Source organism: Leptonychotes weddellii, chromosome 14, assembly GCF_054177405.1.
Source record: "Leptonychotes weddellii isolate Sample4059 chromosome 14, ASM5417740v2, whole genome shotgun sequence".
NCBI lineage: Eukaryota > Metazoa > Chordata > Mammalia > Carnivora > Phocidae > Leptonychotes > Leptonychotes weddellii.
In genome coordinates this window covers 72,851,982-72,878,315 of record NC_138382.1, presented here as the reverse complement: position 1 = coordinate 72,878,315, position 26,334 = coordinate 72,851,982, and the positions used below count along the sequence as shown (strand labels likewise).

Here is a 26,334-nt window from a genome sequence, read left to right as displayed (position 1 = left end):
CATGGGAAAATGCATTCCGGCAGGCCCAAAGTACCAGTCACGGCCTCAGGCACTACCCCAGCAGGGAAGGAGCTCAGGAGTGCCCAGAAACAAACACCCCTGCCCTCAGAGCACAAGGCTGTTGAAAAAAGAGTGTGTATAACAAGGGAGTGCCTGGCATGTCCCGACGGTGACCCGCTGACACAGACAAGCATCCTGCACAGGGTGCCTGAAAAGGCCCCCCATCGCTGGTTTCTATCCTCCAAAGCACCCTCTTTCTCCACACCTCCACACCTCACTCCACACCCAGGTGGGCGGCTGCACCACCTCCATCACTAAGAAAAGTTGACTTCAGCTCTCCTAGGCCCCTCCTTTAACTTAAATGTCTCTGCATCTTCTCCTGGTCCTCTGCTCCCACCTCTGAGAGAAGCAGCTGGCTGCCTGAGACCCAGGGCCAACCAGGGCCAGCAACCCCCTTCCTGGCAACCCCAATCTCTTCCACTCTCTTGGTCCTACCCTCTATCTGAGAACACCTGCCATTCTCCCCAGTCTTCCAAAGGGCTCTGACCCTTGAACTCCAGGCTGCTTCCCATCAGACACCCTGACCTTAGTACCATACCATCTCACTACCATCCACATGGTAACACTCTACCTAACCAGTGGTGCTGCTCCCTCCTAGGCCACCAAGACCTCCCAATTTGCTTAGGCCAGTGGCCTCAGGCTCTCCCACCTCCTGGTAGCTTTTAACATGGTTCACTAGTCCCTCTTTCCGGAAACTCAGCTCTCAGTCCCTAATAATGACTTTGTTGCTCTGTCTCCTCCCATCCCCTTAGTCTCTCTGGCCTCCTCCACTGGCTCCTTTCTTCTGCTGGCCCCTTGCTTTTGTCCTCTCACCGTTCAGAGCTTCCCTGCAGCCCTTGCCCGTGGAGGCCTGGCCCCTGCTTCCCTCTCCAGCTTCACTACCACCTCCCTGTGTCTCACACTTTATGCTCCAGCAACAAGGAAACCAACCCAAACAAAGAACACCCACTGAACTTCTTGAGGCTCATCCACTCGTCCACCTGTTTCCCACCTGCTTCCCGCAGCCAGGCTCTGCTCAGGCTGTCCCCTTGTTACGACCCTGAGCCACAGCTCACCAAACCTCCTGATTCTTCACTACCAACAGGTGAGAAATATTAAGCCAACATCTCTAAAATACATACGTTTATTTGTAAATTAAATATACATTCTAATGTACCGTGTTACATATATTATAAAACAAATGATCACAGTAGGAAAGATGAAATAAGTTAAAATAATTATATTATTCATCAACAATACAAAAAATTTTCATTCTCATTATTAAGTTTTAATAGGAGCATGTGACTCATATGCTTCTTTTTTTCAGTGTTTTTTTTAAAGATTTTATTTATTTGAGAGAGAAAGGGGAGGGGAGAGAGAGAGAGAGAGCATGAGCTGGGAGAGGGGCAGACGGAGAGGGAGAAGCAGGCTCCCCAGTGAGCAGGGAGCCCTACACAGGGCTTGATCCCAGGACCCTGAGATCATGACTGAGCAGAAGGCAAATGTTTAACCACCTGAGCCACCCAGGCGCCCCTTTTTCAGTGTTTTAAATACACTTTTTACAGGGGCACCTGGCAGGCTCAGTTGGTAGCGCATGCGACTTGATCTCAGGGTCGTGAGTTCAAGCTCCACCCTGGGCATGGAGCCTACTTAAATACACTTTTTATAGATGTGCAATATATGTACAAAAAAGTGCACACAATGTAAGTACACAGGTCAAAGAATTCTCAGAGTGAATACATCCATGTAACCAGCAGCCAGATGGAGAGAGAGAACATCACCAGCACCCCCCCAAAACCCACTGCACCCCCTTCTATCACTACCTGCCCCCAAGGGTAGCCACTATTCTGATTTCTAACAGCATAGATTAGTTCCATTTAAACCTTATATGAATGGGATCACATAATTTATAATCTTTGTGTCTGAATGAACACTGTATCTGTGAAATTCATCCTGATTTTTCATTGAATTGTTATTCATTAACTCTTACTGACTACAGTTGTCCACTGTGGGAGTTTACCACATGTATTTGTCCATTCTACTGCTGATGGACACTGGAATTTTCCAGTCTGGGCAAGGACAGATGGTGCTGCTCTAAACATTCTTGAGCATGACATTTAGTACACATTTGTATGCCTTTCTGTAGGGTTGATACCTTGGAGTGGAACTGCTAGGTCATAAGTAAGTGTATGGTCAGCTTCAGTAGATGACGGTTTTCCAAAGTGGCTAACGCAGTTTACGCCCCCACCAGCAGGGCAGGGAGTTCCAGCTGCTCCACATCCTCCCCAGCCCAGGATACGGTTTTGTTTTCGTTTTTCATTTTAACCATCCTGGCAGATAAGATATCACTAAAGTAAGTATTACAGTTCCTTGTAAAGATGAGGAGAGTGAAATTAAGTGCCTCTCTCAAGCTCACAAACCTAAGGGGAGTCAGAGCAGGACCCGAGGTCTTTGGACTTCAAAACGTATACTGTTTCCATTTGCAGAGAAATACTGTTTCCAACATAAACACCCTAACAAGAGGCTACAGCACTAATAAAAGAACATGCTTGTGGATTATGCCCATGGACTCTGCCCATCCTAACACTCAACTCATGACAGGAAAAGCAGCATAAAATGGTCTATCAATCCAACTTTGAGACAGACACATAGAAAAAGTCTGGACATATATACCCCAAGTATTAATAATAAGATGATGGCTGATAAAAAAGAATAAAATCTTGCCATTTGCAACAACATGGATGGACACAGAGGGGTTATTATGCTAAGTGAATAAGTCAAACAGAGAAAGATAAACACCATATGATTTCACTTATATGCAGAATCTTAAAAAACAAAACAAAACAAAACAAAACAAAAACAAACAAACAAAAAACCCCAGACTCTTAAATACAAAGAACTGGTGGTTGCCAGACCAGAGGTGGGGATGGGGGCATGGGTGAAAGAGGTGAAGGGGATTATGAGGTTCAACCTTTTACTTATAAAATAAGTCAACACCAAAATAAAAAGCATTTGTACAGCAAAGGAATTCATCAACAAATCAAAAAGGCAACACAGTGAATGGGAGAAGATAGTTGCAAATGACATATCCAATAAGGGTTAATATCCGAAGTATATAAGGAACTTATATACCTCAACACCAAAAACACCCCAAATAATTGGATTTTAAATGGGTAAGGGATCTGAATAGGTATCTTTCTAAAGAAAATACACAAACGGCCAACAGACACATGAAAAGATGCCCAACATCACTCATCATCAGGGAAATACAAATCAAAACCGTAATGAGATATCACCTCATACCTGTCAGAATGGCTAGTATCAAAAAGACAGGAAATAACAAGTGTTGGCAAGGATGTGGAGAAAAGCGAACCCTCGTGCACTGCTGATAGGAATGTAAATTGATGCAGCCACTGTGAAAAACACTTATGGAGGTTTCTCAAACAATTAAAAATAGAAATACCATATGATCCAGTAATTCCACTACTGGGTATTTACCGAAAGAAAACAAAAACACTAACTGAAAAAGATATATACACTCGTATGTTTGTTGCAGCATTATCTACAACAGCCAGGACATGGAAGCAGCCCAAGTATCATTGATAGATGAATGGATAAAGAAAATACAGCATACATATATACACAATGGAATATTATTCATCCATAAAAAAGAAAAGGATCTTGCCATCTGTGACAACATGGATGGACCTAGAGGATATCATGCTAAGTGAAATTAGAGAAAAACAAATACAATATGATTTTGCTTACATGGGGAACCTAAAAAACTAAACAAAACAAAAAAATCAGACTCTTAAATACAGAAAACTGATGGTTGCCAGAGGGGAAATGGATGGGTGACAAGCAAAATAGATAAAGAGGATGAAGAGGTACAAAGTACTGTACCAGTATTAAATAAGTCACGGAGGTAAAAAGTACAGCATAGGGAATACACTCAATAATATTGTAATAACACTGCATTGTGACAGATGGTAATTACATTTATCATGATGAACACTGAGTAATGTATAGAATTGTCAAATCACTAATCACTATTTCATACACTGAAAACTAATACAACATTGTATATGTCAACTATATTTCAACAATAAAAGAAAGAAAAAAAGAGATAATGGCTGCTTTTTAATTTTTTTGGCCTATCTTTATTTTCTTACTTTTCTACAATGAACATTTAATAATAAAGAAAAGAGGAGGAGGAGTCCAAGATGGCGGAGTAGGAGACCTTAGTTTCCTCTGGTCCCAGGAATTCAGCTAGATAGCTATCAAATCATTCTGAACACCTGCGAACTCAACCAGAGATCAAAGAAAAGAATAGCTGCAACTCTACAAATAGAAAAATGACCACTTTCTGCAAAAATGACAATACGGGAAAACTCACCTCAAAAAAGAGAACAAGAGGCAATACTAACTGCCAGGGACCTAATCAGTATGGACATAAGTAAGACGTCAGAACTGGAGTTCAGAATAACAATTATAAAGATACTAGCTGGGCTTGAATAAAGCACAGAAGACACTAGAGGATCCCTTTCTGGAGAAATAAAGGAACTAAAATCTAACCAAGTTGAAATCAGAAAGGCTACTAATGAGATGCAATAAAAAAATGGAGGTTCTGAATGCTAGGATAAATGAGGCAGAAGAGAGAATTAGTGATATATTAGACAAAATGATGGGGAATAAAGAAGCTGAGAAAAAGAGATAACTACTGGATCACGAGGAAGAATTCGAGAGATAAGTGACACTATAAAGCAAAACAGTATTAGAACAATTGGGATCCTAGAAGAAGAGGAAAGAGAGAGAGGGGCAGAAGGTATATTGGAGCAAATTACAGCGGAAAACTTACCTAATCTGGGGAAGGAAACAGGCATCCAAGTCCAGGACGCACAGAGAACCCCCCCAAAAAATAAATAAAAATAGGTCAACACCCCGACATATAATAGTGAAACTTATAAATCATAGAGACAAAGAGAAAATCCTGAAGGCAGCTCAGGAGAAAAGGTCTGTAACCTACAATGGTAGAAACATTAGATTGGCAGCAGACCTATCCACAAAGACCTGGCAGGCCAGAAAGGACTGGCATGATATGTTCAAGGTGCTAAATAAGAAAAATATGCAGCCAAGAATACCTTACCCAGCTAGGATGTCATTCAAAATAGAAGGAGTGATAAAAATCTTCCAGGACAAACAGAAACTAAAAGAATTTGTGATCACCAAAATCTAAAAATGAAATAGAAACCAAAAGAACAGTAGAACAGATCAATGAAACTAGGAGCTGGTTCTTTGAAAGAATTATGAAGATTGATAAACCCCTGGCCAGATTTATCAAAAAGAGAAAGGACCCAAATAAATAAAATCATGAATGAAAGAGGAGAGGATCACAACCAACACCAAAGAAATACAAACAATTATAAGAACATATTATGAGGGGTGCCTGGGTGGCTCAGTCATTAAGCGTCTGCCTTCGGCTCAGGTCATGATCTCAGGGTCCTGGGATTGAGCCGCGCATCGGGCTCCCTGCTCAGCGGGGAGCCTGCTTCTCCCTCTCCCACTCCCTCTGCTTGTGTTCTCTCTCTCACTGTGTCTCTCTCTGTCAAATAAATAAATAAATAAATAAATCTTTAAAAAAAAAAGAACATGTTATGAGCAACTATATGCCAACAAAATAGGCAATCTGAAAGAAATGGGTCCATTCCTAGAGATGTAGAAACTACCAAAACTGAAACAGGAAGAAATAGAAAACCTGAACAGACCCATAACCAGCAAGGAAATTGAAGCAGTATTCAAAAATCTCCCAACAAACAAAAGTCCAGGGCCAGATGGCTTCCCAGAGGAATTCTACCAAACATTTAAAGAATACCTATTCTTCTGAAACAGTTTCAAAAAATCAGAATGGAAGGAAAACTTCCAAACTGTTTTTATGAGGTCAGCATTACCCTGATCCCAAATCACAGACCCCCCCAAAAAGGAGAATTACAGACCAATATCCCTGATGAACATGGATGCCAAACTTCTCACCAAAATACTAGCCAATAGGATCCAACAGTACATTAAAAGGATTATGCACCACGACCAAGTGGGATTTACTCCTGGACTGCAAGGGTGGTTCAAAATCCATGAGTCAATCAATGTGATACACTACATAAATAAAAGAAAGGACAAGAACCATACAATCCTCTCAATAGATGCAGAAAAAGCATTTGACAAAGTACAGCATCCTTTCTTGATTAAAACTCTTCACAGTGTAGTGACAGAGGGAACATACCTCAATATCATAAAAGCCATATATGAAAAGCCCACAGCAAATATCATACTCAGTGGGGGAAAACTGAGCTTTTCCCCTAAGGTCAGGAACACAGCAGAGATGTCTACTATCACCACTGCTGTTCAACATAGTACTAGAAGTCCTAGCCACAGCAATCAGACAACAAAAAGAAATAAAAGGCATCTGAATCTGTAAAGAAGAAGTCAAACTCTCACTCTGCAGATGACATGATACTCTATGCAGAAAACCCAAGACTCCACCCCAAAATTGCTAGAACTCATACAGGAATTCGGCAACGTGGCAGGATATAAAATCAATGCACAGAAATCAGTTGCATTTCTATACACTAACAATGAGACAGAAGAAATAGAAATTAAGGAGCTGATCCCATTTACAATTGCACCCAAAACCATAAGACACCTAGGAATAAACCTAACCAAAGAGGGAAAGAATCTGTACTCAGAAAACTATAGAACACTCATGGAAGAAATCGAGGAAGACTCAAAGAAATGGAAAAACAGGGTGGCTGAGTCAGTTAAGCGGCTGCCTTCGGCTCAGGTCATGGTCCTGGGATCAAGCCCCGCATCGGGCTCCCTGCTCAGTGGGGAGTCTGCTTCTCCCTCTCCCTCTGTCCCTCCTCCCACTCATTCTTTCTCTCACTCTCTCTCTGAAATAAATAAAATCTTAAAAAGAAAAAAAGAAATGGAAAAATGTTCCATGCTCATGGATTGAAAGGACAAATATTGTTAAAATGTTTATGCTACCTAGAGCAATCCATACATTCAATTCAATCCCTATCAAAATACCATCAACTTTACTCACAGAACTGGAACAAATAATCCTAAAATTTGTATGGGACCAGAAAAGACACTGAATATCCTAAGGGATATTGAAAAAGAAAACCAAAGCTGGTGGCATCACAATTCCGGACTTCAAGCTCCATTACGAAGCTGTAATCATCAAGACAGTATGGTACTGGCACAAAAACAGACACATAGATCAATGGAACAGAATAGAGAACCCAGAAATGGACCCCCAACTCTATAGTCAACTAATCTTCAACAAAGCAGGAAACAATATCCAATGGAAAAAGGACAGTCTCTTCAACAAATGGTGTTGGGAAAACTGGACAGCCACATGCAGAAGAATGAAACTGGACCATTTCCTTACATCACACACAAAAATAGACTCAAAATGGATGAAAGACCTAAATGTGAGACAGGAATCCATTAAAATCCTAGAGAAGAACACAGGCAGCAACCTCTGTGACCTCGGCCCACAGTAACTTCTTGCTAGACACATCTCCAAAGGCAAGGGAAACAAAAGCAAAAATGAACTATTGGGACTTCATCAAGATAAAAAGCTTTTGCACAGCAAAGGAAACAGTTGACAAAACCAAAAGATAACTGACAGAATGGGAGAAGTATCTGCCAATGACATATCAGATAAAGGGCTAGTATCCAAAATCTATGAAGAACTTAACAAACTCAACACCCAAAGAATAATCCAATCAAGAAATGGGCAGGAGACTCGAACAGATATTTCTCCAAAGAAGATACACAAATGGCCAACAGACACATAAAAAAAATGCTCAACATCACTCAGCATCAGGGAAATACAAATCAAAACCACAATGAGATACCACCTCACACCGGTCAGAATGGCTAAATTAACCACTCAAGAAATGACAGATGTTGGCGAGGATGCAGAGAAAGGGGAACGCTCTTACCCTGTTGGTGGGAATGCAAGCTGGTGCAGCCACTTTGGAAAACAGCATGGAGATTTCTCAAAAAGTTGAAAATAGAGCTACCCTACTACCCAGCAATTGCACTACTAGGTATTCACCCCAAAGATACAAATGTAGTGATCCGTGTGTGTGTGTGTGTAACACACACTGGAATATTACTCAGCCATCAAAAAATGAAACCTTGCCATTTGCAACAATGTGGACAGAACTAGAGGGTTTTATGCAAAATAAGTCAATCAGAGAAAGACAATTATCATATGATCTCACTGATATGTGGAATTTAAGAAACAAAACAGAGGGTCATAGGGGAAGAGAGGAAAAAATAAAACCAGATGAAACCAGAGAGGGAGACAAACCATAAGAGACTCTTTTTTTTTTTAAGATTTTATTTATTTATTTTTTAGAGAGCGAGCGAGAGAGAAACAGCATGAGAGGGGAAAGGGTCAGAGGGAGAAGCAGGCTCCCCGCTGAGCCGGGAGCCTGATGTGGGACTCGATCCCAGGACCCTGGGATCATGACCTGAGCCGAAGGCAGACGCTTAACCATCTGAGCCACCCAGGCGCCCCCATAAGAGACTCTTAATCATAGGAAACAAACTGAGGGTTGCAGGAGGGGAGGGAGGTCGGGGGATGGGATAAATGGGTGATGGGCATTAAGGAGGGCATGTGATGTAATGAGCACTGGATATTATCTAAGACTGATGAATCACTGACCTCTACCTCTGAAACCAACAATACATTATATGTTAATTAACTGAATTTAAATTTTAAAATGGGGAAAATAATAAATAATAAAAAAATAAGGAAAATAACTATTTTTTTTCATTAAGTCCTAATTACATACCATAAAATGGACCCTTTTAAACTATAGAACTCAGCAGGTTTTAGCGTATTCACTAAGTTCTATGGTCATCCCCCATATCCTAATTCCAGAACATTTTCATCAGCCCCAAAAGAAACCCTGTACCCATTAGCACTCAGTCCTATTCCATCATGTCCCTGGCAGCCACTAATCTACTGTCTATGGATTTGCTTCTTCTAGACATTTCATAAAAACAGAATCATGTAGTATGGGCCTTTTTTGTCTGGTTTCTCTAGAATGTTTCAAGGTTCATCCATGTTGTAGTATGAATCAGTACTTCATTCTTTTTATAGCTAAATAATACTCCATTGTATGGATAAACCACAATCTGTTCATCCATTCATCAACTGACAGATATTTGGGTTGTTTCCATTTCTGGGTAGTATGGATAACACTGCTACTGCTATGAACATACCTGTGCAAGTTTTAGTGTAAGCATCTATTTTCAATTCTCTTGGTTACATACCTAGAATGGAATTACTAAGTCACAAGGTAACTTAATGTTTAATTTTTTGAGAAACTGTCAAATTGTTTTCCAAAGAATCTACACCATTTTATATTTCTATCAGTGACATGCCCTCCTACAGAATGAAGGTGCCAGGGGCACCTGAGTGGCTCAGTCAGTTAAGCGGCTGCCTTCAGTTCAGGTCATGATCCCGGGGTCCTGGGATCAAGCCTCGCATTGGGCTCCCTGCTCAGCGGGGAGTCTGTTTCTCCCTCTCCCACTGTGCTCTCTCTCTCAAATAAATAAATAAAATCTTTAAAAAAAAAATGGTGCCAAGCAAACCTCTCCAGGGCAGTTCAAAAAGATGATGCCCGGAGGAGTCACCACCAAAGTGGCCCCCGGGATACTGCATACCTGCACAGCATTTGATTAGCTAGGAAACACATGCCCAGGCAGACTGGAAGGCAGGGAGCTTGCCTTCAAATCCTTTATCCCTCATATCTGTATAGTTCTTTAGAGTGCAGAGTATGCTCATGTGCATGATCTCTGGTTTAAGCAGGAATTCCTGCTTTTTCTGTTAATTATGGTTTCATGTTATATCTTCTCTCAATGATCATTTCATTTGTATTATATTTTATAATCATCATCACAACAACTACTTTGAAATCATTTTATATTTGAATGGTCCCAATCTCACTGCCAATCCTTTCCTTCTTTGACTTGCCCACCCATGGATGGTCTTTTATTTTAATTCATCTCTCAGTGACAGGAGCATGCCTTCCAATGATATTTTCCCCCAGAATGGTGCACGGGTGTAGCAAAAGCTACACACAAGGTATGTCCTTGCACAATTGAAAAGAATTTCTGTTACCATCAAATGGGAACTAAAACTGGGCTGAGAATAAAATTCTTTGGTCACAACGTTTTCCCTCAGAACCCAATGGGCACTGCCCAACTGTCCTCTGGCACGTATGCTGTAGATAAGTCTGAGCCTAGCTAATTTTTTTTTCTTTAATTTCCTCATCCTTCTGCCAGGATGCTAATGGTATCTTCTCCTTATTCCTGAAATGAAAAAATTACTTCACCTGGATATTTTAAGTGGTAGCTAATTTTGTCTGGTTCATGATGAGCCCTTATCATCTACAGATTCGGGTCCTTCTGTTCAGAAAACTTGTGGCTTCCTTCTATGCCGTTTGTTCCGGGCTCCAATCTGGTCCATCATCCACATCTGGGGTTTCCCCTGTTGCTTTCTTGTCCCTTCTGAGAGCACCAGTTTGTCCTCCTCCTGACTCCCTGACTTTCGGGAGTGCCACAATTCCAGATGCTGGCAACGTGTGCTTTATTTCCTTATGTGCTCTGAGTCCACAAGGCCCTTCCTCATCTCCGTCTGCTGACTCATCATCTCACCTTTCACAGCATCTAGAACTTCTCAGAGAGGACAAAGTAGATGATGTTTGAAGCTGGGAAATCTTTTACCCAAAGCTTGCTCTTCCTCTATTTCTCGCATGCCTTTGCTTATTTCCCTTGATACTGAGGATCTTTTCAGTGCATCCTCTCTAGTGTTCCTTCTCCTATTTGTTCATTTTCAAATGAGGACAGGTGAGGCCTGGCCTGATATTTACCCAAAAAGTGTAGACAGATTCTCTTTGGTCCCTTCTCTATTCACCCTAATGGATTCAAGGCTTCTCAGACACGGCTATGGGTGAAGGCCCAGTACCACGTCTGTCACTCAGCACATGGGACCACTCCTCAGTGACTGCCTTCCCATCTCTTGCCTCAGCTTCCTCTTCTGTAATACTGGAAAGTTGAGCTCATCTTTAAACATCACCAGGCTCTACATTTTTATGGTACTCTTATAAGTCAGACAGATTTAAACTTTCATTTTAATTTGGAGCCAATTATCAAGGATTTTGCTAAATATAGTTATAAACAAGTAATAACCAATTTCTTAAGAAAAACTCACTATATTTAAAAGTAAGCAAACCACAAATATTAAGCTCAAGAAATAGACTTCATCTGATTATACATAAGAAAAAAGAATTATAGGGCGCCTGGGTGGCTCAGTTGGTTAAGCGACTGCCTTCGGCTCAGGTCATGATCCTGGAGTCCCGGGATCGAGTCCCGCATCGGGCTCCCTGCTCGGCGAGGGGTCTGCTTCTCCCTCTGCCCTCTTCCCTCTCGTGCTCTCTGTCTCTCATTCTCTCTCTCTCTCAAATAAATAAATAAAATCTTTAAAAAAAAAAAAAAAAGAAAGAAAAAGAAAAAAGAATTATAAATAATTTACCAAGAGCCAGCAGAGTACATGCCCTAGGGAGGTACTGGGTATAAAATGTATAAAACAAAAGAAAAGAAAGGAAAGGAAAAGGAGCTATACATAAGCAATTGAGAGTTAGCCTTTCTCTCCCTGTCAGTCTGCCCAGCATCCTGTCAATTCCAGAACTTTCTGTCTTGTCTAAACACTGAAAACCAGATGGAAGCACTGTGATAACTATGTCATCACTGGGCCCGTCTTTTCAGAGCCCACAGACATTATAAGGGATAACACTGGTCAAGAGCTTTTTATTGGCACTTGCTCTACACACATTATCCCATTTAATCCCGGCAACCACCTATTAGAGGACTCACTCCTCCATGGTCTATGGCACTCCAACATGTCCTGCTGGGCATGCCAAGAATGCAAGGTCCTGACCAGCCTTTACCCAGGCCATTTTTCAGGGTTGTGCCTGGAGGGATGAGACAACATCTCCCTCAGGGCTGAAAAGTGGGCTTACTTACTGCCTGCTCTAAAGCAACAGGTGCCCCAGATCAGTGTTTCTCAGCCGTGACACAGAAGCACAGCATCCATCTGGGCCCACGGCATCACCCCCATGGGATTTCTGGGGAAGGGAAATGGACATACACGCTGATGCTAGTAATAAAGTCCTTTGTCTCTGACTCAGGCATTACACATACAAAGATAGAAAGTAGACAGGGAAAGTTCTGCCTCCTACATCCTCCTAACCTGAGTCCTGTAGCCCACCTCTCCTAGATCCCACGACAGAGCTCAGTATACATCTTCCCGTCTTTAACTCCAGTTTTTGTCCTTTCACTCACACTCATCTGGAGTTTCCACTGCAACATGAGGTCAAGCTTAGCAATTCTTTCCAGCATTGAAAGCCAAATGCCCCAACAATGTAATAATCATTCCTTCCCTCACTATTGTGTAACTCCTGATGGCTCATGAATTAAGCTCCTGAGCAAGTTAGCAAAGAAATCACTTCTTTTCCAGTCTAGTTTCCTGCTCTTACTCAAGCACCATATGGAATTAATAAAATATTGCTTTATAATAAGTTGTGAAGGCTCAACCATTTATAGGCCATATATACTCGGCTAATCTCCACTACTCTGAGACTCCACATCTGTTAAACAGGGCCAGTAATGGTGAGGCTGGCCCCCAATAGCCATCCTCCTCTCCTTCTTTAGTAACAAAAATTCTGGTTTTAGATGGACACATGGTTTCCCTGAAGAGAGATTACATTTCCCAACCTCCTTTACTGCTAGGTGTGGCCATATAATGAAGATCAGGCCAATGGGATGCGAGAAGTGTCATTCACAAATTCAGCTCAAAGGCTGGAATGCAGATGCAAAAGCTAGAGCTCCAGCAGCCATTTCAGGTCTTGAAGTGACCTCAGACTTGGAAGCCATTCCCAAGATAGCCTCATAATGGAACAAGATAGAAAGAATCTGAGTCTCTGACCATGTAGGCTCTATAAATCCCCTGAGCTGATTACCTCTTGACTTCTCACACATAAGAGAGAAATTTCTATCTTATTTATGTCTTTGTTATTTTAGTTTTCTGTCACTTGTACCCCAAACTATAGGGACGGCTCCCTCATAAGGAGAGAAATAAGGGTTATATGAGAATATGTATCATAAAAGATACCCAATAGATATCCATTTTTATATTTCCCCAATAAAGGGTCTAGCACTGTTTTCATACATAGGAGACAAACTCAAACATTTGTTGAAATGAAAAGGAATCTGGAAGAATGAAGGCCATTTCATTGCCCTAAAAATTTTCTAATGCTTTTACCAATTTATTTTTCCAGATGACTATCACTATTTTATCAAGTTTTATAGATTATCTCATTGGAATTGCCAACATTTGGAGATATGGTTTTGTCACTATAACCATGTTTAGACTTCCCTGGAAAGAGCCAGAAATTAAATGATTGCCTATCAACTGACTGATTTTCATCCTATCCATTCAAAAAGCATTTAATAAGAGGCTACTCAATAACAAGCCTAGTCATAAAAACGAGACTTCAGCATTAACAAAAAAATATCAGGCAAATAATCTCTAATGTCACCTCCCCCATTGCCCCCCAAAATACTCAGGGAGATAGAAGAGGTGATACAAATCAATACCATCACTAAAGACGAAGGCTAATGTGCTATTTTGTCCTTATCACCTCCAGTGCTGATTCAGGATCCTCTTGCCTCTCTGCTTCACAGCCAACAAAATTCCTTTGATTGAGGTTCCTGGGCGTAGTGCTGTTTCATTTCCTATCAAGTAATGTTTCTGTGATTCTCCATTGTCACACTTCTCTTCTCAGTGTTTGAATCTTTACCAGTGGGTCTGGTCTTCCCTCCCATATGGTGATGTTCACACAGCTGAACCTATTTTTGCTGAAGTTCTTCTTTACATCACACACGTGCTACATTGGTGGGGTTCAATCCAATGCAGGTATCCGCAGAGGTACTCACAAGAGGATCATATCATCATCATCATCACCATTATTACTGTCATCTATTGAACCATTACTCTGTGACAGATACTTTGTTAAGCACATTCCCCACACTAATATACCACTGAGTCCTTACAATAATTCTCTAAAGTGGACATTGTTATCCCACCCATTTAAAGTGAGAAAACTCACCCTAGTGAGTGAGGCCCCCAAGAGGTTAGGTCACTTACCCAAGAACACACCATCCATGAGTATCTTCACTGGCTGTGGTAGTGTGTTCTTGAGCAAAGACAGGATTTGAACCCAGCTCGGTCGGCCCCAAATTCTGAATCATTTCTCTGTGTTCCATCCCACAAGAGCTGAATGGCATTTTATGTTCTGTACACATACTCCCATCCGCTCATCTGCTCCCTTCTCTTTGCTAAGCATTGAGGTTTTTCAACTCAATGAACATTAATCCTTTTTCTTTTTCCTTTCCTGAGGGGCAAATGCTTTCATACCAGGGTTGTGGACCCTGATATTATGGACAGCTACTCTCCTCTCCCTGATCCTTTCTCACCACCCCTCAGCTGTGGTTTTCAGCACCAGGGCCAGTGCCAACCAGGTCTCTGCCCCTGTTCCACACTGCCAGGTCTTTGGGTTCAGGGTAATAAAGACACATGTAGGATCATATATCAGATTCTTGTTGGCTCTTTCAGATTAAAGGCTCTTCACCAGGTTCTGTAAGCTGATCTCAGTCAGGCATTCAGGACTACCAGGGGGACGGACTTCCACTTTTGCCAATTCAGGACTCCCCTCCATGAGCAGTCTGGGTAAATCTCGGGTGCTCTAACTCTGAGACCCATCTATAAGTTCTGGAGATTGTACAACAGGCTCTGACCTGCTACCCAAGCTCAGGATATACGGGGGACCAAGGATGCACACCCCAGTCACAGGGCTCCCACACCACCTCAGTCCAGTCTGTATGGTTTTATCATCTTCCCAGGACTTCTACAGTTCTGATATCTCCCTCTCCTATGATCTAGACACACACCCTTCCCACTGAGGTTGCTGACCCATCCTGAACCTCAGAATGTTGGATGGAGCCCCAACTTTCCTGCTTCAGGAGCCAGAGATTTCAGACCAAAAGACCACCAGTATAAGGCATGAGGAGACTGCTTGAGAAGGTTCTCAGGGAAGCTGAAGGGTTGAGACACTGGCTGCAGCCAAGAGCCTCCGTTATTTTGCACATGGAAGCAAAGGCAACTAAAATGACCTCTCTCAAGTGAGACTGGCTCCAACATTAGTGAAAATAAGAGTGTCAGTGGGAGGCCCTGGAGCGCCCAGCTTCAGGGGGCAGGGGCAGAGGTCCTGCAGAGAGAGCTGGAGCAGATGGCCCAACCACCAATTTCCATACCATCATCTTCCTAGGTTACTCCTTCCTCACTGACCCTTCTCTTGCTCCTTCTCTGACTCTTCCACTGTGCTCTACCCCTCATGCTGGTGCTCCCCAGCACTCAGCATCCTCTGCTCACTATGTAGAATCTTCCTGAGTAATCCATCCCTCTCCTACCACTTCCAGGGCCAGCTATACAGGGATGACCCCAAGTCTCTCTCTCTAGACCAGTGGGGCATCAGAACCACCTGTAAAAACTGCAACACAAGGGCGCCTGGGTGGCTCAGTTGGTTAAGCGACTGCCTTCGGCTCAGGTCATGATCCTGGAGTCCCGGGATCGAGTCCCACATCGGGCTCCCTGCTCGGCGGGGGGTCTGCTTCTCCCTCTGACCCTCCCCCCCCATGTGCTCTCTCTCTCTCATTCTCTCTCTTTCAAATAAATAAATAAAATCTTTAAAAAAAAAAAAAACTGCAACATACAGATGACTAGACTCTCTCCCCTAAAATACCCCAGGGGATTCTGATGCTCCAAAGACTGAGAACCACTGCTCTGGCCCAGACCTTTCTCTGAGCCCAAGACTAGCAGGCCAGCTGCCAAATGCTATCCCACAGGCACCCCAAACTCAGTTTGGCTGTTGTCAAACCTGAATTTACTACTTCTCAACTCAATACTCCTTTCCTGTTCCTTATCTCTGTGACTGGCCCAGCCCCTCATATCACTAAAGTGATAAACCCTGACCATGCCCTCCCATCTGCTAAATCTGCAAGGAGGGAGGCCTCTGCCTCAGTTTCTCTTGAACCTGTCTCCGCCTCTCTATCCCCATGGCCAGGTTCAGGGACAACGTCCCCTCATGCATCTCCCACACACCAGTCTCCTCCCACACCAACCATCCTCTACACCGGGATCATAACTAGTAGTGTTTCCCTCCTATAATTCCAGAACAATTCTCTGCTGACCACAGGATAACATCTGAACTCTCAAGCACTGCCTTCAAGTCCCTCTGAGTACTGACCCAAAACCACCTCTCTGATCTCGTCTCCTGCAAGCTCCTCCTCTGTCTTCACGAGCCTCATGCTCCAGCAACACCACACGGGCTCACCATTCCCAAGACGCAGCCCACTCTCTCCTGCTTCTGTTACTCCCCATAGTCTGTTTCCTCTGCTCATGCCCCTCTTCACCTGGGAAACTGAAAATCTCTCTTTAAGATCCTGCAAGTCTGATTCCACCCCATGAGCTTCCATTTCCACTACTTTCCACCCCCGACACAGCATCACCATCATTTATTCACTCCTCTCTGTCAGGTATGTGGGCTCCGGAGGGCAAAGCCTGCAGTGTCAAACCCAGTTACATGTCCAGTGGATGTTTACTTCATGAGTGAAAACCACTAATGAGATCAAGAAGCAAAGGAAGCAACCAATCTTTAAAGCAATAAAAATAAAGCCACCTGCTATCTTGGAAACCATGGCAGGTATTGCTTCAGTAATGGACGCTTTGGGTGATAGATGGGAGTTCTGAAAAAGAAGAGTCAGCAAGTAGAGACTGTGTCAGGGAATGCCTGCACAGGTCAAGAAAACAGCACTGTGACCACCAACCACCAGGGTGTGAACACTACGGCACCTCCCTCACACTCGGTGCTCCAGCCACAATGGCTCCCTGTTACATCTTGAATCCACCATCATGCCCTTGCCCCAACAGGGACTGTGACCATGCAGCTGCCACCTCTTCACCTGGTCAAGTCCAACCAGTCTTTCCTCTGGGAAGCCACTCTGGGCCTCCCAGCCAATAAATCTGCCCTATTTACAGCCTCTAGGCACCCCTCTACTCCTTTTCTGTAGCCATCGTCAATGCTGTAATTAATGTTTTCTATACCTGTTTGTTATTGCTTTTGTACTCATTTTTATACTTAATTCTGCTACTAGACTGTGAGCTAAAAGATAGCAAGGACCAGACTCATCTTTTTCCTGTACTGTGGCCCCAAACTCATTAGGCCCTGAACAGAACTGGATGGATGATGGATGGATGGATGGATGGATGGATGGACGGACAAACAGACGAACTGGAAGACAGGCAGGAACAAGGAATATGGCTGCCTTTCATTACTGCTACAGTACTTCCCTATCATCCAGCTCTCTTTACTCTGACTCAACCCATGAAAAGCAATCTCAGATTTTAAAACTGAGGCTTTCCATGGGGCACCTGGCAGGCTCAGTCTGTAGAGCATGCAACTCTTGATCTTGGGGTTGTGAGTCTGAGCCCCACACTGAGCACAGAAATTACTTAATAAAAAAAAAAGAAGAAGATAAAACTGGGGTTTTCCTACTGAAGAAAGGATGCACACCCACCAGGGATATTCCTGTTTACTTGGAAAGCAGGTGTCACAGGAAACTGACACACCTGGCATTCCAGCTTCATATCCGGTGATTTTTCTATAATACCACACTGCTCTCTCTGTTCCACAAGGATACTGGCTATTTGATAAAACTAGGTTCCAAGAATCTCTCGGCCCTTAAGAAGCCCCCTAAGATCATGAGGAAGCTCCCTAAGATCAATACACATATTGCCAACAGACCACAGAGGCACTGCCTTTTCTCAGCCAGCTGCCACCACCGGATCCCAGAGCTGTACACTAATTCGGGCCTCAGTTCCTCTTCCCACGCACTCACGCTGTTGATTCAACAAAGGACTTTGATGCAGAGGTTTTCATCAGAGATAAATGCTTCTTCATGGACATGGTCTATGTGCATGTTGTATGACCTGCAGGCAGTTGTTGAGAAAGTGCAAGGTGCAAATGGATGTGCTAAAGTCCACAGGTTTTGCTGGGTGGGGAATCAGGACACCTGACTACGAAACCCTGGCAAAGTCCCCGCCCTCAGCTGCAAGGTGGGAAGAGTGGCCTCAATGCCCTCTAACTTACGGGACAGACAGACACCGCATTTGACGAGTACAAAGGCCACAACAGTGCTCATTGCAAAAGAGCCCTGCAGTGGGGATATGCAGAGATAGAAATAAGCTAACTAGAGCAACCGGCATCTTTTGAAAAGAGCAAAAGAATGCTATATATCAGTCATCAAGTAACTTCTAATCTTACCAAAAAGCTTCCCCAACAAGAACAAATTCTAATCTTAGGTGTCAACCAATCAGCACATGCGTCAGTAATTACTGTACGTTAGCCACCTACAAGTAAGATCAGGGTTCCCTTATTCCTAGAATGAAACCACACCTTAAACCCATCACTCCAAATTGAACTCCTTAAGTTCAATTATCAGGAAATTAAAATAACTAAAACCAAGAGGAACTATAACAAGTACCTCTTCCAAGGAATCCCTATTTCCTTATCTCCCCTGTGGCTCATCCAATGTCAGAAACCACACCTTGAAGCAGCACGGGGTGTGAGAAAAGACCCTCGAGGGGCCCTCAGCTTCTCCCATAGCTACATCCTGGGCATCTGTTTAACCTCCCTGAGCTTCCATCTCCTCTCCTCAAAGACTGCCCTGCAACGATCAATATGAGGCTGAAAAAACAGGTGTCAAGAGACTTTGTGAAATGTTGAGATATCTTATAATGAAGGGACCTCAGATACAACAACCTTCCCATTTTCTGGATTCAAATCAGTTACTGGACACTCACCATTTACTTCATTTGTTCATTCAACAAACATTTATGGGGCACCTACTACATGCCAGATGCTATGCCAGGCACTAGGGACCCGATGGCAAGCAAAACAGCCCCAGTCCACAATCTGATCTGATGGGACTGCATTAACATTGCACTACAGGACAAAGACATCACCGGGGCACCTGGGTGGCTCAGTTGTTAAGCATCTGCCTTCGGCTCAGGTCATGATCCCAGGGTCCTGGGATCAAGCCCCACATCAGGCTCCCTGCTCAGCGGGAAGCCTGCTTCTCCCTCTCTCGCTGTGTCTCTCTCTGTCAAATAAGTAAATAAAATCTTAAAAAAAAATCACCAACCACCACACCACAGAGCATATTGTTACACCCTGCAGGCCATGCTAATGATTTGGTCTTTCTTCTAAGAGAAATCAGAAGCCACCGAAGGGTTTTAAGCAGAAGGAGTGACATACTCAGAACATTCTGTCTACCTTGTACTAGCCTTGGGCTAAATGCAGGCTCTTCCTCTACAAAATTGGGGGGTGGGGGAGGCCCCCCGCAGGTCACCAGGAAGTCATCATTAGTCACACAGTGTTATTACATTCTACAGCAGGGTGCTGTGGGAGCCGTGGGGGAACGATCTATAAATGCTAGTGGCCCGAAAGTGTTAGAGATATGGTACATAGAGGAAAGACAAAACAAAACACAGCTACAGAAGGGACACAAAATAAGAAATATCTCAAAACAGTGAAAGTCACTAATTCCACAAACAAACTTTAGTGCCACAAAAAGAGACACAGCATATTCTCCTGAATTTATTAAGTTGTTTTCCATAAATATTTAATTACTCAGAAATGTATCAAAAGCACAGATTTCTCTTGACCTAGTTATCAAGCTTATACAAGAGCGAGAATTACTGCATTCAATAAACATAAATTTAATTACATTCATTAATCTTTCTTTCATCTCTAATAAGATGATTTTCAAACAAAACACTGACTGAGGCCAAACATATAAATTCCTTCCGATTACTCAAGTAATTGTCTTAACCTTCAAATAAAACCTTATAATAAAAACATTTAAATCCTAAAGAGGAGAAGTATAATGTATTAGTTCATATTAAAGACCTTCTATTTACATGGAATCACAAAACAAGCAAGGGACAGAAAGAACTCCGGGAAGCAGCCTTCATTTCCAGGACCAGCTGGAGACAGGGCCCACCCTCAGGGTGACTCCATCCTCTTCACCAAGAGCCAACTGCTTTTGTGGGCATCAAGGGTTGCATCTGCAGTCCCAACAAAGGCTGAGTTCTGCCTGCCACCCTGGGTGCTCCTACTGGCCCCTGCCACCAAGGACACCTGAGTTTTACCATATTCCTTGTGCAATAACTCACATAACTTCCATAGGCAATAAATTAATATTCCCCCCAAAGCATCCTACAAGCCCTCTAACAATGGCTGAAGAGAAGATCATTCTAGCTCACAATAACTGGGTGTTCACGGTGTGTGAACCCCATGCTAAGACCCATTCCGCATCATCTCCTTGAAGCCTTTCAGGAATCATGGAGGTAAGTACCATCACACTTCCTGTATCGATGAGGAAACAGAGGAGTGGTCACTTGCCCAAAGCCATCAGGGTTGTGAATGGTAGAGTCAGGACCCAGACCCACACTGGCCTGACTCCAGAGTCTTTAAGCTCTGCCCTGTCACTCTGGTGTCAGGAGATAAATCTCCTGTAAAGAACATAAAGAACTAAAGCTCTGCAGAAAAACTGTGGGATGATTTGCCATTCTGGGTCTTCATGGACTCTGCTCTCCTCCATAAGTGCACATGAAATAAGCCTGGCTTGTGCCTCCCCTTGGGGAAAAGTCATGGAATTGATCAGTGCAGGTGATCCAAAGAAAAAAAGGTGCTGACAATGGTGCTGGGTGGGAAACTACCTTCGAGAAGAGCTCATGTAAAAAAGGGGGAGGAAACACGTGGGGACAAACCCTTAGCCTAGGGTCAACAGGGTCTATGAGGGGTGTCCCTAGGACTCCTTGAGCACTTTGACTTCAGAGCTGGTTTCTCAGACACCGTGGCCCTCACCTTCACCATCCCACTAGCACCATTACCACTACAATAGAACCCAGAGAAAACAGCCAAAGAGGTGCTTCTCAGTGCTCCCTAAGAACCATGGATAACATGTGAGCAGTCTGTAAGAATCAGTTTTCTGCCAGGCACCATGCTAAACATTCCACTGCACCCTTTCACTGAATCTTCAGCAAGAGTCCTAAGTTAGGCAACACTGCTAAGCCCCATGTAACAAACCAGTAAACCAAGATTCACAGAGAGGGAGACACTTGCCCAAGGCCTTGTGTATGGAAGAACCAGAATTTGAACCCAGGTCTGCCTGGCTCCAGAGCATGAATCTGCTTGGCCACTTCATTCAAGGTCTTCTGTCATAGTCAATCGCCTTCCAGTCACCTTCTGTTTGCATGTGGTTCTTCCACCAACCATGAGCTCCTCAAAGGCAGGGACAGAACTCCTTCACCTCCATATGCCCAGCATCCAGCAAAGGGTTTAGCCAAAAGCAGGAACCCAGCAAGGCTGGCGAATGAATGCCCACAGAAAGGAAGTAAAACCCCCTCTCCTTTTAAGAAAGTGGCCCTAAGGATGCCCCTCACAGAACCCAACCCAACCAACTGCCCACTACCCCTGGTCAAAATCCACAGACCACCTACTCAGCTCCCTTGAGCCTGCTCCTCCATAACCCCACTCCAAGGGAAGGATGAACAGCCATACTCTGAGGAAAGGCAAGGTGGGCTTCAACAAGTATAAGCAGTACATTTTTAGAGTTGTGCTTTTTTCTGCTTCCCCCTCTTGTCCTGGAGCAGCTGGAGAAATATTTCTTTCCTCTCCCATCTCCAAGACTTTTTGGACAAGTATGACCAACCATACCCAAAGCCTATAGCTAGTATATGGCACAACACACGCCTGTCTCAGAGTCAGCACTCAAATACTTGGAAAGTGAAGGAATAGAGCCCAGAGACTGGGTTTCTCCAGAGACCTGATGGCTTATCAATAAGAGCTTGCCAACATTCGGTAGCTATGATGGAGTGGAGGTCCATCACAATGGCCAAAAAGAACCTACCCTGAAGTCTTAGCAGCAAAGAAAGCAGGAGAGTTCCCCTGCGCAGGGAGGAGCCACAGACATAAAGTAATGCACGCCATAACACAATGCATACTCTGATCAAGGCAGGCACACAATGAAAGTCAAGGGAACACAAACAGGAGTGGTCACTTGTGCCTAAAAGAACAGAGCAGGTTTCACAAAGGAGGGGCCACTTGAGCTGGGAAGCCAATCCCAAATCACCCAAGGAGAAGTCATTGTTTCCTGCCTCCATGACCCCCATACTGCACCACCCCAACATCGGGCCCACCGTACTGTTCTACAGCCAGTGGCTTGTGTGCCTGTCTTCCTGCACACTATGTGGGCATCTCAAGGGCAAGGACTTTGGGCATTGTCGATGGCTCACCTTCAACTGCCCAGCAAATACCTGCTGACAAAGAATAAACGAGTTTCCGTCAGGTTATTAATAACATGCCAGATACCTACCTCTTCTTGAGCATCCACTACAACCTGGTATCACCGCAAGTACTTGGTATGCATGATCTCATTTCCTCCACACAAAACCCCCAAAAGGCAGATTTTATTAACATCATCCATTTTACAGATAAGGAAAGTGAAATTCAGAAAGATTAGGCAGATCATCCCAAGTCATACAGCCAGTAAGTAACAGCCAAACTTTGAATCAAGGGCTGAATGGAAGATCAGTTTTCAATTACTAGTAAAAAAATCCCTTTTCCTTTCTTTCTGTTGTCTGCCTTGCATCCAGATACGTGGATTGCCTGTAATCTATTGTTCAATGGGACCAAAGCCATTTGTTTCCCAGAAAAGAACAAGGGATGTCCCTTACTACTCTTCTCAACAATGACTGCTAACCATTACTGAGTAAACATCATGGTGGGGGGGGGGGGGAGAGGGGAGAGGCATGGACAAAACTTCTTACAACATCAGTCAAAAACATTTATTAATAAGGAACTGTATGTACCAATTGGAACATTTTCCAATGTTGAAACAATTTCCAAAACAGATCAAGTGAATAAACGAAGGAGAAAGAGTATGTACAGACACTATTCTTTGTGTAAGAGAAAGAATATATAATAAACAAGAAAATGGTAATAGTGGTTGCCCCCAGGGAGAAGGACTGGCAGCTTGAGGCAAGAAACACCCTTTTTACAATTTGTTCCCCTCTGAATTACTTGCCTTTAAAAAGAGAATCCATGTGTGATTTTTTTTTTAACTTCTTAAAAAAATAAGATTAAAAACACCATTTAAAGATGCCACTTTTTGCCAGGCCGCTCCCAAATGCTCACATACATATAACTGCAACCATGAAAAAGCTTATGAACAAAAACTGGATGAACTTAATCTGTGGTAAATCAGGACGGTGAAACAGTTTTTGTCTTCCATGCTGAGGGTGACCAATTTCACTAATGTTGCAATATGTTTTTGCAACTAAATCAAAAGAATTTTGAAGACAGAGATACAACATACATATAAGCAGCAGGAACAATTTGCTACACCTTCTTCCTAAACTCCTTCATCTGTTCCTTCAACAAGTATTTAATGAGCACCTACTGTGTGCTACACAAAGTGCTAGACAGATTTTTTTTTAAAAGAACTAAACAGGTCATTATTTTCTTCCTTCCTGCCTTTCAGGAAAATAGGGACAGCATGCTAATGAAAGAATGCTAGAGCAAGGACCACCCTTGATGTTCACAGTCTAAAACCATCCTCATTCAACCTAGAAAATGGAGATCTGGGGAAGGGATTTGTTCAAGGTTACATAAGAAGTGAAGGCCTCAGAATTACCAGTCCTGCTCTCCCTACATGCTTCATGCTGTTCTGTTGTGTTGAAAGATGAGCAGGCAGGGAGGGGAGAAAGGGACCCTAACGTTGAGTGCCTGATATATCAGGTGCTTTCACATATCCTGTGTCATTTATTCTTCATAACTTCTCAAGGTGGGCATGATTATCCTTGTTTCACAAATAAGGAAAACAAAGCTCTGAGAAGCTGAGAAACTAGCGCATAAGGCTTCCAACACAGACCTGTCTGACTTCCAAGCCAGAGCCTTCACCCTCCATACTGAACAGGAAAATCAATTTAAAAAGGTAGACTGGGGGAGGGGGGGCCACACCCGGGTGGCTCAGTCGGTTAAGTGTCTGACTCTTGATTTCAGCTCAGGCCATGATCTCAGGGTCCTGAGATTGAGCCCCATCTCAGGCTCCGTGCTCAGCGTGGAGTCTGCTTGAGATTCTCTCTCTCCCTCTGCCGCTCCCCCCACTTGCATTCTCTCTCTCTCTCTCTCTAAAATAAATAAATAAATAATAAATCTTTAAAAAAAAAAAAAAGGTAAACTGGGGCCATATCACAGAAAGCCTCGGTTTTAACATTTTCCATTAATGAAGTTTCTCTCTCAACCCTGGGTGTTGTCACTCCAATAGTAACAATCAAAAAGCCAATCCCCTCATTATTCAATGCATGTTCTAACTTTTGTGCACCACCAAGTTTGGGCTTTCCTTTTAACCCACAGATGGTAACCCAGAGGGCAGCAATCTCTGAGAACCATTTACACAGTTTCTGCTAGGACAGAAAGGGACATCACACATGTTGCTTCTAGGCCCTCTGGGTGCCTGCCATATAAACACAGGCCCTAGTAAGGACCCATCCCTGAGATCCCATGATGCCACTGGGTCACTGCCACACCAGCTGAGTGGTAGTGAGAGGGGCCAGCACCATGGTGGTTCACCTCCAAAAGTTTCAAAGCTTCTAAAGTAAAGAAAAATGCAGACCAGTGTAAGAGAAGCTTCCTCCTGCCTTCTCTCTGTCCATGAAATGCAGGTGGGAGAAATGACAGTTTGGAATGGTCAAACTGCTAGTGAAGAGAGATACTGTGTGGCAAAAGGTCACACACATGGGTACAGGACATCTTCTGGATAGGAGAGAGTCCTCTCAGCTTGATTTCTTCTCTCTGCTCCTGTAGGAAGCTAATGAATTCTCACATTCCCCTCTTTTCAGGGTATTCTTTCTGGAATGTGGTAAAATCAGAGTTCCTACTTGGATGGGGAGGGAGAATTCCAAATAGGGCTCAAGCCTAAGCCTCTTGATCCAGCTCAGAGTCCTCAATGGGGTTGGGGTCTAAAGGTCAGCAAACAATTAAATGTTCCTCACTTTCCACCTGCCATTGCTCCCTGCCACATCTCCCTCAGAGGTCATGATCCAAGTCAGATCCGAGACTGTCTCTTGGGGACTCTGCCACAAACCTCATCCCAAACTCAAATAAGAAAAAGGTCTGCTAATTAGAAATACCCTGAATCCAACTTCCCCTTTAAGCCCCCAATCCCTGAATCCAACCTTCCCATCGGCAAAGAGGAAGGAGACTCATAACTTTACCCCACGATTTGCTCAGTAAGCATTTTTCCATCCTATCCTCACAAAGCCCCTGGGAGGCACACAAGGCAGGTAGCACGATGCTCCATGCTCAGATGCTCGTTTTGCGAAGAAAGACACAGAGCTCGGAGAAGTGAAAGACTCTCCAGGGGTTACACAGAGGCAACAGCTTCTGAACCCTCATTTCTGTTCTTCCCCGTCACCAGCCTGCCATGTCAGTCTTTTGGGAACTGCCATTACTAAGATCGGCAGCAGCATCTGGTACCAGGACCCTTCAAGCTTCACACTAACTACTCTTCCAGCAAGCAACATTTCTCAACCACATTTCTAATCATCCAATGAATGCCAAACGCCAACCCCAACCGAGGCAGGCCCCCAGCAACAGGGAAAGCCCCAGAGACACGAAAAACGACGCGCCCCACTTAAGGCACAGTGTGGCATAGGAGAAACCGCCAGCCTAATAACCGGGCGACAGAGACCCAAGTCAGCCTCAGGAGAGGCACAGGCAGGCCTGGCCGGCCCCTCCGGCCCAGCAGCAACCCTCGAAGCCTCCAGAGTCTTCAGAGAGCTCAAAGCTCCTGGGCCCACCCCAAGCCCCCCTGGACAACGGAGAGGGCTGCACTCCCTTCTCCAGGGACCACTCGCCCTCCGCCCGCTCCTCACCTGGGGCACCGCTTCCGGACCTGCAACCACTAGGGGCCCCGCCCCCCGCCCCTGCAGGGCTCCCTGGCTCCGCCCTTTTCACCTGTGGTTTCCTC

The 26,334-nt window shown here is 43.9% G+C and overlaps 1 protein-coding gene across 11 annotated transcripts in view; it reads right to left on the bottom strand.

Moving 5' to 3' along the window:
- RALGPS1 (Ral GEF with PH domain and SH3 binding motif 1) overlaps window positions 1-26,334 on the bottom strand; it is a 315,256-nt gene that overhangs the window by 246,085 nt on the left and 42,837 nt on the right. The window contains exon 1 of one of the 11 annotated variants that reach the window (XM_081803619.1): window positions 26,240-26,261. The exons of the other annotated variants lie outside the window; for them this stretch is intronic. The gene's annotated coding sequence lies outside the window, so the exon portion shown is untranslated. Of the gene's footprint in view, window positions 1-26,239; window positions 26,262-26,334 lie in introns of those variants that run through there. 11 annotated transcript variants of the gene reach the window in all.